The sequence below is a fragment of the Acanthochromis polyacanthus genome, chromosome 16 (genome assembly GCF_021347895.1).
Source record: "Acanthochromis polyacanthus isolate Apoly-LR-REF ecotype Palm Island chromosome 16, KAUST_Apoly_ChrSc, whole genome shotgun sequence".
Classification (NCBI taxonomy): Eukaryota; Metazoa; Chordata; class Actinopteri; family Pomacentridae; genus Acanthochromis; species Acanthochromis polyacanthus.
Genome location: NC_067128.1, coordinates 29,982,867 through 29,998,796, shown reverse-complemented (window position 1 = coordinate 29,998,796; position 15,930 = coordinate 29,982,867). Strand labels below are relative to the sequence as shown.

The 15,930-nt window shown below is 39.0% G+C and overlaps 1 protein-coding gene across 1 annotated transcript in view; it reads right to left on the bottom strand.

Annotated features, from left to right (window-relative positions):
• bach2b (BTB and CNC homology 1, basic leucine zipper transcription factor 2b) overlaps nucleotides 1-7,357 on the bottom strand; it is a 106,822-nt gene extending 99,465 nt beyond the window's left edge. Inside the window, 1 exon segment of the mRNA XM_022211615.2 lies at nucleotides 6,926-7,357. The gene's annotated coding sequence lies outside the window, so the exon portion shown is untranslated.
• Nucleotides 7,358-15,930: the final 8,573 nt, after the last annotated feature.

Below are 15,930 nucleotides of genomic sequence, written 5' to 3'. Positions count from 1 at the left end.
AACATCCTAATGAGCCCGCAGATTGACAGTATAAGATGAAGCCTATACGTGTGATTAGAGGTGGCTGGTCAGCAGGAGCTTGTGACTCAGCAGCTGCAGAAAGAAAAGCCATGACAGACCAGAAGAGAACTTAAAATTGAGCTGCTACTGCGCTTCCCCAGGAGAACTCAGACGAGGCCTAACCCCAGAGACACACTGTGTGTACACCGCCTCGTTTTCACAGCAAACGGCTCTAATTTGATATGGTATGCGTATCATTTCTTTGGTGGCAGCAGGGGGGTGGGCTCTGGGGACCACACAGACAACGCTGTTTATCATGAATAACCTACCAACCCTAAGAAAACCCAGCATGAATGCATGGAGGAGCGAGACTTCCTAGATGCCGTGATAATGGCACCGATACCGTTACCAAGGTGAATATCTAGACACAGCGAAAGCACTTGATGAGGCTCTTTGGCCGCCATTTTCTCACTGAGCCCAGGGGAGGGGGGAGAACCACTGTAACACGCATGTCACTCACATTCTGTGACGCTTGGAGAGAAACAAAAAAAGAAAGACCACACACAAGTCAGTGGAATTCAAAAACAACATGCAAAAAGCTCCATCAAAGGCCTCCTTTAAATATGGAGGCGTAGGTTTCACACAGCGCGGGGTGTGTGTGCGTCAGGAGCATGCTCAGAAACAAGCCGAACACATGCTTAAGTCTCATAGCTATTTTTAATCGAGCTAGGCGCCTCCAGTGGCAAATTTCACAACTGAAGTGTCCGTGTGACAGCACAGAAACGTATAAAAGACAGACAGGAACATGGGAAAAGAAAAGAAATGAGAATTCAGAATAAGTTTTTGAATCCCGAGTGCTAGCTTAGAAATTGAAAACAGACATTATATCCAAGAAAATTGCCAGAATTAAGCTAAATAAAATATGTAAAGAAACTTTACATATTTTATAAGATTTAAGGTCTGTAATATTCTAATTGTTGCACATGGAACAAACATTTTCTTTTTTTCCCCTCAGATTTCTAAATATATCTGTGTTAAATTCTGAAATGAAATATTTAAGAGAAGACAGAATTCTGAGTTGAATTTTAACATCTTTAAACTAAAATGACAAGTCCCAAAATTGAGATAAAAGTCATAATTCTAACCAAACGTTGACATTTTAATTGAATAATAAATTTAATGTAATTTAATTTAGAATACAAGCCAATCAGAAATCAGTTAAAACACATTGATGGAAAGATATTAAATTTAAAATGTTTAAATTAAACTCTGAAAAAAAAAATTGTTTCTTTTGTTTTTGTTTTATTTCCAGAATTTTGAACAAGTCAAGGACATGTGGAGACAAGCGAGTTGAAAAATTAATATACTGTAAGAAGAAAATTAGATTAAATTAGACTGACAATTAGTTTTTGTTTTGAATTTGGAAATTAAAGGAGGAACTGACAGAATGGAAAATCATTTCTATCTTATATTGAAGATGATGTAATTCCATGACAATAAGAAACAAACAAAAAAGAGGAACTTAAAATAATTTTCAAAAATTCAATAAGTCGGACATTGAACTTTTGTTTCTAATTGTGGCAGCTATTAAAAATAATACATTAAGACAATGAGATTTCTCACTAAGAATTCCAGGTGAGAAATAAAAGAACTCTGATTTCAAATTTTATTTCAAGAATAAATTGATCTCAAATCCATTCTTGTAATTCGAGAATAAAAAAGATAAATATGGAAGTAACAATTTTCAAGTGGAAAAATCAAGTGGAAAACCAAGGAGGTGTTAAGAAGATTGAAATTAATTCAGAAAGCTCTGGTTCTGAAGAAAATGAGAATAATTCATTGAATTTCTCAAGATTTAAGTGAGAATTTCAACTACTTTAAAATGTCAGTTTAGCCATGAATTTAAAATGGTGCCAACAATGAAGGCGTTCTGTGCAGAATAAAGAAATCCTCTGATCACAACACTTCCTTTAAGCTCGTAATTTTGCGGTTTATCTCAACTAGTTTATTAATGTTATTATGAATTATTACTCAGATAATTCTCTCTGCGCAGATATGCTGCATATTCAGTAATCTGTGGCTCATGATGAAAGTTCAGGCTCTGCAAATCATTGCTAAAAATGCATAAAAATCCAACAAACTGCTCTGAGTAAAGTTCATTGTGTGCTCAAAGCTCTCCCTGCAGCTGAGACTACTTCAGGCTTTTCTCTGCACACAGTTGCAGCCTGAAATCTGAATGGAAGAAAACCAAATGTGGCAGAACCTGCAAGCTTTATGCAGACCTCAGCAAAGCACACGCCACTTTGCCAGTAGTAGCAGAAGTAGTAGAAGTAGTAGTAGTGGTGCTGCACTAGTCCAATACAAACAGATCTTTATTCGGCACTAAATGTCTTCTCGTCATTCACTGAACACCACTTTGCATTCTTCAAAACTGCTTCATTACCAACTCAACCTCCCCGTCTTGCAGTGTTTTAATTCCAGAGCTATTAGGACCAGATGTACATCGCTATGTTTTGCACAGTTGTGAACTTGTGGACTGCTAGCAGAGTTCAGAAGGTGAAGCTCTCTGCTCGAGGCAGCAGGACCAGGCCATGAGATCATCAGGCAGGTTTGACGCAACTATCGGGGTGATTTACGCGTCTTGATAATTTCTTACAGGCAACACAAGCAAAAGAAGAAAGGAAAAAAAAACACAAAACCAAAACAGAACAATTAGAAAACTGCCTGCGGTGTTTTTGTATTTGATAGTTTCTTGGCAGGAGCGTGCACTGAGCAGCAAACACGCAGACAGACAGACAGACAGACAGACAGACAGACAGACAGGCAGGCAGGCACTGACTCTGCACAGACTGATGGTGAGCTGCCGGGATAATGCAGTCTGATTTCACACGCCAAGACCAGTGCACGGCGCTGCCGAGGACGCCAGCAGGACGAGAATGAGCAGCCATGCCATGACGGAAGGGAAGGAGGCATCACAGCAGAGAAAGAAGGAGAGAAGGGAAACAATAGCTCTTGGTGTAAAGTGCAGGATCTGAGATTTCTCCCAGCAGTGCTGTTCCATCTACGCCTCACACTGGCAGCAGCCCAGTCAAACATGCCTTTGTGCTGACGTGGGAGAGCTATGGGAACATGTTTTTTTTTTTCCCTCCTTTCTTTTTCCAAGCCAAGCCACTGACTTGGGATGTTGGGCTGAGCTGTTGGGGGTTACTCAAATATCTTCACTGATGCAAACAATACTTTAAAGATGCCGAGAAAGGAGACAATCTATGACAAAGACGAGGAGCCTTTTTGTTTCTCCTCTCCTTTCAAGCTACACTTCTGCTGTCTCTTTTCACATACATCAAAATGATGCATCCTCGCAGACTGCTGGGATTGTCTTCGGGAGAAATTTCATCTGCGATCACAGCGAGAAATCGCCCCGTTGCATCCTACTCCAGCTGCAATTTTATGAATCATTAACCCATAAGTGCTTGGTTACTTTTGAGCACCAGCAGCTTCTTCTGTCATCAGCATTTTAATTAGCTTGATAGGAAACTTCGGCCGCGCAAAGCAACGACTGCGACCAACCAGCAGAAACGCGGAGGAGGGAAGTCGTGGATGTTACAGTTCACGACGAAAAGAAGCCCAAACAAAAGGGGGTGGATGGGATAGGGGGGCCGGGAAGGTCACATGAAGGGATCTTGTTGCCATGTGGGATTTCAGCTGTAGTCTGGGAACCCTGAGGGACTCATTATGTTAAGATCCCCCCAAAAACAGCCTCACTCAGGCTGAGAGACGTTCCCAAGAAATGCACAAGTGGAGAGATGTAGGTTATATAATGACAGCTAGTTGGTCCAACAATTACTCATGTTTTAAAGGACTTCAGTGGGGTCTTGCTTCCTTCATTTGGAGGCTTTCCAAAAGTCCAGAACAAATCTGTGTGCTTTAAACAAATCAGGTTTTTCTGAGGAAGGTGAACACTTTAAACAGGGTTAGACAGTGAAATCAACTCTTCGCTCTTGTTTTTCTTAGAATATATGCAATTTCAGCAAATTAGTCTATTCTTATGCTTCTTTTACAAACTCATTCTAGTGTTTGACTGAAATTGTGACTGAAATAAAAAATAAACAGCTTTTCCATCAAATGTATTCATCAAACATCCCTTTAACTGACATATCAAAACAGAAAAAATGGCTGAAAAATACAGTCAATTGTATTCATCTTGTTCCCCAAAATGAGGGAGTTATTTGTTGAAATGTATGACACAACATCATTTAATTCCAGTGTATTATCTCTATGTTCTAGCAGGTGGTAACAACCTTTAAGAATAAAGGAGGGGATATATGTCATACCATATGTTGTTCCAGAAACAGCTTTGACTTTGAAGCTGCATTTTTTTTTTAACCATAATGAAGAAGGGAATTCAAAAACATGTGATGCAATAAGTGGGCAACAATTTGGTCCCATCCTTTCTACTGCCGCTTACTGGAATCATATTGTGATTATACAATTAGGATTTCATCTTATGCCCAAAAATGCATCATCCAGAGGGAGGCTTGATTAAAAGCAAACACGCTATTGCAGTTTTTCATTGCTTAATTGCACACATTTGGCACCACTGGAACCGTATTGTAAAGGGGATCTTATTGCTTTTGTGATATTGCTTTCAGAAATCAGTAGCTCTGGTCTGATTTGTTACAGAATTAGACTTTTTTTTTAAAAAAAAGATGATTTTCTACAGATAGAGACTAGATGGATGTTAAAGAAGAAGGCAAATGCAGAGTTTCCAGGGAGATAAAAACCACACTGTGACGAAGTGCCTGCTTTTACAAATCCTTATATATAATTCCACGTGTTAAGAGCACAAAAGGGATCAGATCGTAGTTGGAATTTCTGGCTGATAGGAACGTTTGCTGACTGATATGAGAGATCTGCATCATTGCCGGTCTACTGAACTCACTATTTATGACGCCAAAGTACTGTATTATATCATTTTACGCCTTTTCCTTATTCTACACTGATGGACAAAGAAAACAGGCGACGGCGGTGGTGATGCAAGCAGGAGATAAAGCGATGGCAGATTGGATGAAGTGGCATTTAAGCCTGACTGAGTCACTGTGGGGTTTACAGTCGCCCCCTCCTCCCCTCCTTTCCTCTCCTCCTCCTCCTCTTCCCCCCACCACCATCACAAAAACAGAGCATTGCTTTGCATGGGAAAAGGACGGGGGAAAAAAAGGCAGCGGGGGCTACTGTACAGAACAAAAGGCTCCGTGCGTAAAAACTGCGCATGAGTGCCGCCGCCATGCACGTGTTGTGAAAGCAGAGCTATGTCAGTGGCAATGTGTTTTCACGTCAAAAAAAATAAATACACGACGCTGATTACACAGATCTTACTACTAGTATTACTACACAACACCACACCTGCACCTCCTCTCTATTCCGAATCCATCCGCAGCGCCGCAGAGTGGAATCGCAACACGTTTTTTTTGTCCTTTTTTCTCGTAAATGTTTCAAAGGAGTAGCAGCAGAAATGCGACACGTCATGACAGGAGCGGTTGAGGTGGAGAGCGCAGGGTGATGCTGCGATGCCCAACAGACAAAGAGATGCCGTGGATGTTGTCACCGCTCCCCCTCAAAGTGCTGTATCACCGCGTTAATGGCAGCATCACTCCGCTTCACGACGATACGATTTCAGGCGCAAATGAAACACGTGGCGATGAAACAATAGTTATCCCCGAAATAAACTACTGATAGCCAGCTGCGTGCACACGGTGCGGACGCACGCGTCTGTGACAAAGTGAACAAAGCAAAGCTGGATGGCTTGAAGCAGCAAAAAAACGCACATGGCTGACGTTTAATATAAAAAAAATCGATCTATCCAAGATTTTTACGCATGACATAATGCGCACTCAGGCAATGATTTTCCACAAATAATGTATTTATTAAAGCAAAATTTCCACTAAAATGTTATTTTCATCGGGTTGCATCACACCACAATTCACCACTGACTCCTACATAATAAGACTGACGGGGACTGACTAAGCCACTACTGCAGCATCCATTCACATGACAATGCAGGACCGTGCGTAAAAGGCGCAGCTTCCTTAAAAAAAAACGTGATGGATTTTTAGGCAGAAGAAGAAAAACATGTGCTCATTTATTTTCAGTGAGGAGGTGGGAGGCTCGCTGCCGATCTATTTTAACACAAGGGGTTAATGATAATGAAAATATGGCACCGTCGAGCGATGGGGATTGAGATGATTCCATTGGCTGTCGGAGCAACTAAGGCTCGTCCTTACACAGCAAATATTTAGACGTTGTTGTGTTTTTTGTGCCTTAATGAGGAGGTGTGATCACTGCAGATTATTGAGGAAGAGGAGAGGATATAAACCCCAAGCGCACGACTGCTACTACTACCACTACTACTACTGCTCCAAATACAATAATGATAAATGGATTCGATTCACATGTAATGACTGAGGGAGGCGTTCAATGACGTTGCAAGTGCCAGCTTCTGTTTCTGGAGCTGGTATCAGCAGCAGCAGGAGCAGCAGCGGCAAGTCTGACCCTCCTCCGGGATCAACCATCTCCTTTTTTTTGCAAAATATAAAAACAGAGAAAGAACTGGAGGGGGGAGCGCACACGGTCGCGTTGACTGAAAGCATAACAGGATGTGGTACTGAGTTGTGTTTCACTCCTGAACCCGCGTTCACACCCCAACACATTACACCCTTCAATATTCGCACCACACGCCAAAGCTTTCAAGATTCATGCATGCGGTTTGGCTGATTTTTTTTCCTTTAAGTTTTTTTTTTTTGCTCCACATATCTCGCTGAAGCCCACCGCTGCGCCACTTATGCAAGTTTGCAACTCGGGGTTTGTAAAGAGCATCAACAATAGACAGGAAAAAAGGGAGAGGAGAAGAAACGTGCACGGCCGGACTCACCTTTTACTTTCTATTCTGCTAGTATTCCAGCTCCTTTTGTCCGCTTCCCACATAAGTTCTTTCACATGATGACTCGCTTTTGTCGTTTCCTCAAAGCCTCCCGGCTGCAGAGAGGTGACTTCTTCTTCTTCCTCCTCCACAACCTCGCTTATTTCTCACTCGCGGTAATGATGATTATTTGCAACAACAACAGAAAAATTAAAAAAAATACACACACAAGAGCGTCTGTGATTCTGCTGTGTGCGCGCCTCCGTACGTGCGTAAAGTGTGTGTGTGCGTGTGTGCGTGTTGATCCAGCGCGGCGTGCCGCTCCGTCTCCGCTGTTTGTTACACTCGACTGGAACGCCTACTCTCTCCGTCGCTACATTGTTGACATTCGGCCGCTGACGTCACTCCATCCCCTCATTCACAACATCGTCAGCGCCCGCGCGGCCGTGGCGTTGGCGCCGCCGGGAAGCGCGCGCGTACTCCCGAGATTTTGCGCAGCCGGCTTTGGAGAATCGCTCCACCGGCGGCTGGCTGAGATCCCTCCTCTCCTCCCTCCTCCTGCTGCTCGCTGCCTATCCTGCCTTCTCTCCCCCTCTTCCTCCACTACTCTCACCCTAAACTCCCCCTTCCTCCTCCCTGTTTTTGCACACAGCGGGAATATGACGGTGAAAGATGACACAAGACATTTTTTTTACAAGCCAAGAAGCACTATAATTGAGGCAAAATGTTCATTTTATGAAGAAAACTAATATTTTTGGGTCAAATACTGTAAAAGAACTAATATTTGTAAAGATTAAGGATGAGGGCATTATTCATGTTTTTTACCTGTTGTTTTAAAGGCTAATCTGTAAATTAATACCTTTTTTACGCTGTGATTTAACTTGTCACTATGTGAGAATTTGCCAGGATAGGGATAATTACAAAAATAACAGTAAAAAGAATTATTTACTATTTTTTTAGTCCTTTAAATATATTATTTTCTTTCAAATTATACCAATATTTGTTAAATATATATATATTTTCAGCTGATTTCAGAACTGAAAAACATTCTAATTTTACAGTCACACATACTAAATAAATAAACAAATATTGCTTTTGAAATACAGATTTTTGACAGTACAGTTTTGTCTAGTTTTCTTAGGGTTTATAAATAGTGAAAAAGAATAAAAAGTAAAAATGTGGTCACAAGAGTGCAAAACAATGGTGGAATATTATGTTTAAAAAAACTAATGAATGAGAACAGTATTTATACCTGATATTTTTTGTAAAGTAAGGCCGACTTCACAGTCACATACTGTAAAAAAACAATAACAAAGAAGCTTTTTGAAGTGGAATGTCTTCTTTGATTTTAGGATAAACAAGTAAATTCATGGGTTTTTGTGATTTTACTCATGAAGACATCTGTAATTTACCAAAACAGGGGAAATCTGTGAAATAACAGCAAACTGTTTCATTTAAAAGCTTTTCAAAACTACATATTTTTTGCAGTGTAGACAGTGGGAGCTGTTTTCTCATTTGTTATTTGTTTGGATTTTAACCTCTCAATTTCGCAATTTTAAAGTTATTTCATACCAAAATAAAGATAAAATGTGAGCGCTCGAGGCAACGTCAGGTCATCCCACTTTGTTTCTACACTCAGCCCACATTAATATCACACTGAATGCAGGATAAACAGCGTTTCATGAAGTGTGTGCTTTGGAATTAACTGTATTTGCACTCAACAAAAAGGTAAATCGCTTGCAATTCCTGCTTTTATGACTCAACGCTTCATGTCTGTTATCATTTCTAATATAGTCACACTTCCATCCATAACATCCAATCTGTTGCTGTGTGTCGGAACAACAAATACGTATTCCCTCATTTTTAAAAGAGCAGAGAGATTTAAATCAAATACTACCTGCAGCATTTATACTTGTTTTACCAGTAGAACCACATGACTTCATCAACAAGAGGGTGGGAAATGCTTTCTTTCTCATTTATTAGACCCCTTTTTAAAATATTATCGCCATAATGCAGCCTTTAGATTTTAACCTCCTTATTGCAATTTTTCTTAATTGATATTAAAATACTTTATTATTCTTTCCTTTCATATTTTTGAACCCTTTTGCACCATAAGATCCTCTGATATTGACCTTTAGTTTCTGTCCAAAGTCTGAACAAAACTGAAAAAAATATTATTACAGATGTTTTATTTCTTATTTTACAAGCCAAGAAGCAAACCTGAAACACAATTTAGCCCACTACTTATTTACCAAAGCTGAGGTTTTAAAATTATCCTCATTATGCGATTCATTTCCCATTTATTATCACTGTTATTGTACAGTGTGGGTCTACACTGTAAATAAAATGTGTATCAAAACAAATGGGTGAAAATCTGCCAGAAAAAAGTAAAAGTTACGGAATACTGTCACAATCAACAAACAAACAACAAAAACTGTGAAAGTATGAATGAATAAAGGCTGATTTAGTGGCAGCATCATGATGTGAAGTGGCAGCATCATAAACCGTAAAATAGTGCAATTTGCTGGTCAAAATCTGTAAAAGAACAAATTATTAAATTGATTTTAATATCCCTTTTCCCTTTTGAACCCTTTAACGCCATTAGATCCTCTGATATCCACCTTTTATTTCTACCCAAAGTCTCAACAAAACCCATTATAAAGCATTTGTTGCATTGATTGTTATTACTCTAAATATTTTATTTAATAATTTCTCCATTAGTTAATACATTTCAGTCTATTATGTGTCTTTTATCACTTCTCTTTTTGACTATAATTCTCAGTCATGGCTTATCTTGCTTCTGGCCTTTCCTTCTTTACGCATTCATTTATTCATTATAGTGTTTCATCACTTCCTGTTTTTATTCAGTCTATTATTTACAACATCATATTTACGGGTAAGGCTCTTGCATTCATTGTTTTTCGTTCCTCTTCTTCTGTAAAGCACTTTGCATTACGTGGCATTAGTGCGGAAAGTGCTACTCTGTACGAGTAAGTCTCATTGATTGATTGATTTTCAAGTTATTTCAGGGTAATTTAATGTGCAACATGTCAGACCCTGTGCTCAAGGCAAAGTCAGGTCAACCCACATTTACATCACATCAGCAGAGTGGTGGTTCTTTAACCGTGTGCCTGATTTAGTCTCATTTCTGATGATTTCCAGAGATGTAATTAAAAGTGTGCTTTGGAAAAACTAGTTGTCATAAATGCTGCAGCTAGACCAGAGTTATCGACTTTTAGCTTCCAGCTGGAGTGATATTGCAGGTAAAAGCTCATTTTATGTCTTAATAATAATTGTATTCAACATTCAGTTTTGTAACCTAAGCCTTTATTAATCCCGCAGTGGGGTGATTTGCTGCATTACAGCAGCAATGACAGCGGAAACATTTAAAGAATGTTGCACAAAAATTAAACATAGATCAATAATATACATAAGTAGTAGTTACAGAAGGAAAAGTACTGCACGCATCAGTTGTATTGCACATAAAAGAGATAGAAAAAACTGACAGAAGTGTTAATATTGTACAGATTGTAGGTAAGTAGAAAAATATACATAAATATAAACAGTCCAGAAGATGAGATGCATGTGCTTGTGAGGAAAATAGTTCACTGTAAAAGCCCCAAAACACTAAATATCCCAATAAATAACCTTCCTACAGGTAACAGGAAAACATTACGAGGGAGCAGTGTTTTGAATTTTACCTCACTGAGGCAATAAATGATTTGAATTCATTTCTTAAAAGTAGGCTTAATTGACAGTGATTGTTTTGTTTTTCCATGCAGGGTTTTGCAGTTTTCTTTTTACTCTTATTTGTCTTCCTTCTAGCTGTAATTTTATTTTGATTGTTGATTTCACACACTTGCCTTCCACTCCCCCCTTTAGTGTTAATAAACGCATCATATTTATGATTATGGTTTTTATTTGTGTTTATGCATCAGGGGAAAAATATAAATGTTTCTCTGCTGCCTCTAGAATAACTGCACTGAGCAGTCATGAGGTTTGACTGTTGTTTCAGGCATAAAACCAAACAAACAAACAAACAAACTACTGCATTAAGATCTAAGGTTATTCATAAATCATTTAATGCCACTGATGGCTGTTAACTTATTATTATAGATTTCAGAAGGGGATTTAGAACATGTGCATTTAAAAAAAAAATCACTGTTTAATCATAGTACATAAATGTTGCGTTTTCTTTCACATAAAGTTATGATTTCCATCATAAATTGAAATTTCCTGGAGGATGACACCCAGACCCTCCGCTGTTGAGTATCAAACATTTCATTTAATGCACTCTAGTGAACTTTTATATACAGACATGACTTCCTCTTCCCTTTTCTTTCGTATTATCCTGAAGCAATACAGTATTCATAAAGAAAATAAAACTATGAAATTAATGAATGAAGTGAATGGAACAAAGCTGTAAAACAAAGTATCCTTATGTCATTATGGGTCTAGGAGGGCATTTTACATCCAACTCAAGAAATTTCAAATTATCCATGTGCAAAAACATGCAGTTGTGCACGCTTACTTGTTCCGAGACTAAATCCAGCAAAACTATTAGAAAAGAATGTTTGAAAATATTTTTAGGAACACCAAATAACCCTGGAGTTCCCCCTAAAATAGTATTTTTAGTTTAAACGGTTAAAATGAAATTTAAATCTGGTATTATGTTTTTTCACAGATTTCTCTTATAATTGTGGGGAAAAAGATTTAATCAACATAATATTTGAAATAATAATTATTACGCATGGAGCATGTGTCCTACAACAGCCCGGTTAGCATAACTTTTTTATCTGGTAGAAGAAGAAGAAAACAGTGAATCACATGAAATGCTGGAATTAGGTTGTTGCTAGAGGTACGGACCCGTACCCGTAGTCTGTGGACTACGGATACGGCACTTGCCATTTGCCAATCAGATACGCGAGATCTGGTCACGTGACTCCCGGTAGACGCTAGAGGTACGGACCCGTAGCATCGGTACTACAGGTACGGACCCTAAACCTGACCCTAACACTAACCCTAACCTTAACCTTTGCTTACCTTTTACCAGTTTGGAGTGGTTAGCAGCTTCTTGACTTGCGAGACTCGCGTACGGGTCCGTATCTGTCTGGCAAATGGAAAGTGCCGTATCCATAGCCCACAGGCTACGGATACGGGTCCGTATCTGTAGACACTACCCTGGAATTAACATCCTCAAACAGTTTCCCAAAAGAATGAGTAGAGCAAAGCTATGTCCTCTCTTCTATTTTTCATATTTTGACAACATTGTCAGCTTGACTGAATGTGTCACTCTACTTCTTACGATCAGGATAAGACTATTTGTTTTTACTTTTTTCTTCAGTAAGTTTGTCCTCTTGGTCAGCAGTAACAGCTAGCTAAATATCTAGCTTCTACACCTGAGCAAAAGCTAACATTAGCATGGGTTAGCAACAGTGTTACTGTGATTAGAGTAGGGTTAGCAAGCAACAAGCAAAATATGGAATAAAAATGGTACCACTGATGTGTAAGCTGAGCCGAATATGTAGCAGAAAACTGTAAAAGAGAAGGTTTATTTTCCAAAAATTTTGAAGCCTAAATGTCATCCAATTCTGGAATAACCCTTATGTTCACTCGTTTGCAAGGGCTTTTCACTGAATAAGACTTAAATCACCATAAAATAAGCAATAATATTTAATAGCCTGAGAAAAACATGATCCCTTTGTTATTTTTACAATAATTTATTTCATCTAGTTGGTAAAATCAAAGTCATTCTGGGCCTATTTTTTTGTCATTTAATGGCTTTTTTGTGTGTTGTTTGTATTGTTGTATTGTGTTTCATGTGTCATTTCATGCCACATTTGTTTTGCTTTGCATCTTTGTGTCTGCTTTTTATCATTTTTTCTCATTTGTGTTTCTTAAGTATGACTTTGTGTCTCTTCTTGTGTGTCATTTGTATTGTTTTGTGTCTTGTTTGGGTGTGGTTTTTGCTTTCTTTTAATCTCATTTGTGTTGTTTTGTGTCTCCTTTGTATTGTTTTAGGCGCATCTGTGTCATTTTGTGTCTCATTTCTTGTTCTCTGGTGTCTCCCCTTGTTGTTCTGTGTCTCGTTTGTGGCATTTTATGTCTCGTTTGTGTTGTTTTGTGTGTCCTTTGTATTGTTTTAGTGTCATCTGTGGCACTTTGTGTCTCGTTTCTTTTTCTTTTGCGTGTCCTCCTGTTGTTTTGTGTCTCGTTTGCGGCATTTTATGTCTCGTTTGTGTTGCTTTTTGTCTCCTTTGTATTGTTTTAGTCTCATATCTTGTGCCACATTTTTTGTTTTGTGTCTTTTTGTGTCTGCTTTTGTCATTTTGTCTCATTTGTGTCTCAAACTATTGCTTTGTGTCTCTTCTTGTTTTGTGTCTGTTTTTTGTGTCTGTTTTTTTTGTTTTGTGTCTCCTTTGCACTACTTTAGTCTTGTTTGTGTCATTTTTTTGTTCTTTTGTGTCTCCTCTTGTTCTTCTGTCTCATTTGCATCATTTTATGTCGTGTTTCCGTTGTTTTGTGTCCAACATTTGGTTCAAATGACAGGTCATTTTTGTTTTTAACATAAAAAAGCAAAAATATGTTACAGTTTAACTGCATTTTGGAATTCTCTGCGCAGTGGGGTGATAAACAACATATCTGAAACTATTCAAATCAATAAATGAGTAAACTTTAGTCACTGTGGCAGTAGCTTTCCCTGAAATAATGCAAAAAAAACCTTTCCTATTTCCTTCTGTTCTGTTGATGCTAAAGTCAGAAATTCTATGAATTACATTCCACAGGCACAATAAAAGGTTCTATATTCATGTTTTGTCGTTGTAATATTGCAAGATGAGCCACCAGACTAAGTGGCTGCACTCAGTGAGTAAACCAGTGATGTGGAAGCCTTTCGGTTTTCACTTCACTTTTTCAGTTTGCAGTGGTGAAAACAGACCAAAGCAAACGGGCAGAAATGCAAATGCATGACGCTAAATGAGCAAAGCGAGGTGGAGGCGGTGGGAGGGAGGTAAGCCGGAGAACGCTGCTCAGCTTAAAAAACAGCAGCAGTGTGAGGGAGGCTGGGTGTTTTGTTCTGGAAGGAGCTCATATCCTATTTGGACAAGCAAACACTCACTGGAGATGTTTTAATTTCTAATGTAAGAAACTAGCCCCAGGGATTTTGCATGTAATTATGAATTATCGTAGTACAGCAGACGGCCCCCTTCTTCGCGGCAGCATTCACTTTTCACTGGATGTTCCGTGAGCGGCATTGAGAGAGCAGCTCTCTGCGCCGCTGCACGCATTAAACCGGCAATTTGAGATGGTGCTGCTGCAGACATCAAAACAACAACACCAACAGGCACTGCGGTACTGGCATGGAAAAGCATCAAAGTGGGAGAGAATCAGGGAAAGAGTCAGAGATGTACTGTACTTTTATACGACATGAAAGGAAAAGTGATGATGACTTTCCATGAAGATGAGTGTTGGAAAATTAGCACTAAAAATGTGATCACGCTTGAGTTCAAAAACATGATTTCTTCAATCAGTCGGCACCCATGACTAAAAACAAATCTTCTTAAAGTCTTAATCCTCATCCTGCAGACCCCAGAGATGGACATTTTGTCTTATTTCACATGTACCTCATTCTGTCATTTCAATTTTTCCAAGACTTCGTGAATCATTTCGGTTCTAAAAGGCTTCATGTTGTCCTTTTCTGCTTTCCATCCATGCAGTTTAAATAGATGAAACCATTAATTGCGTTCATGTTGGCTGTGGGAGACTCAAATGTGCTCAGTCAAATCCAAGCTACAACAACAAATCAGCTTTAAATTGTGACAAAGGTTTTCATATAGTAACTTGTTGTAGGCAGCAGAGGCAGAAATTTTGAAAAAACTAAAATAGTCAAACCTGACACATTATTATAAGCTAACCTAAGCCCGAACTTTATCAATCCTAAGGGAAATATTTCCGCCTGAAAAAATACAAAGCATGAGCATGAATGCAATGCCAAATAGAGAAGCAGTAAGATATAAGCAGAATACACTATTTAAAATAAAATTCAGTGACCTAAAATAAGACTAGAATAGAAAAGTGAGAAGTAACAGTCTTAGTAATTCTTCAGGAGCAAAGCAATACATGTGATAATGAAATATTGTGTGTGAAAAGGGAACGGCTGTGCATAAAATAGAAATATTCCACATGATAGTGATATATTACAAATAGTAATGACATATTTCATAATTTCTTGCAATATTATGCAGTGAGACAGCATGTAAAGTATCTGTATTTTTCTATTCCACAGTTATTTTTAGTGTAACTTTTTCCACACTACCACCATCATATGAATCACTCTGTTGTGTCCGTTGATGGTTATGATAATCATCTTTAAAAGAATTATCAGAATGAGAATTAAGAGAATAATTTTTTTCAGAGCATTTTCCATTCAAAATTGCTTGGATATAGCCTAGCCGCGATAGACAACCCATGGCAACGAATTTAATTCTCTGCCAGGGTGGGTCTATTTACCCTCCATAAGGCTCGAGGCTGGATTCTCCTAAAACTGGCCGGACCAATCACCATGAAGTGTAGAGTCAGAAGGCGGGCGTAACTAAGTGACGACAGAGGCGTGACGATTCTGACAGAAACAACCGGCGCACAATAAACAGTTATCTTTCGACTCGGCTTTGGCCACAGCCCTTAAAGATTTGAAGCTAAAATTCAACTTGAAAGATAAACAAAGGACGGCACTTAAGTGTTTCATTGAGAAGAAAGACGTATTTGGACTTATGCCGACGGGATATGGCAAATCCTTAATATACCAGTTGGCTCCACGGCTCCGCTGGTTGGGAAGCTAATGGGACTTAGCCACAATCCGCCGGTGCTCTCGGAACTACGTCAGCCTATTCATTGCGTTGATTGGTTGTATACCTACCCAATTGCTGCAGAGGGATTTGATAGACAACCTTTTAGCCCGCCTCCCTCCCTGTCGAGCTTCCCTAGACCCTTGTGCCGTCAGAAACATGGGTGTAGCATGG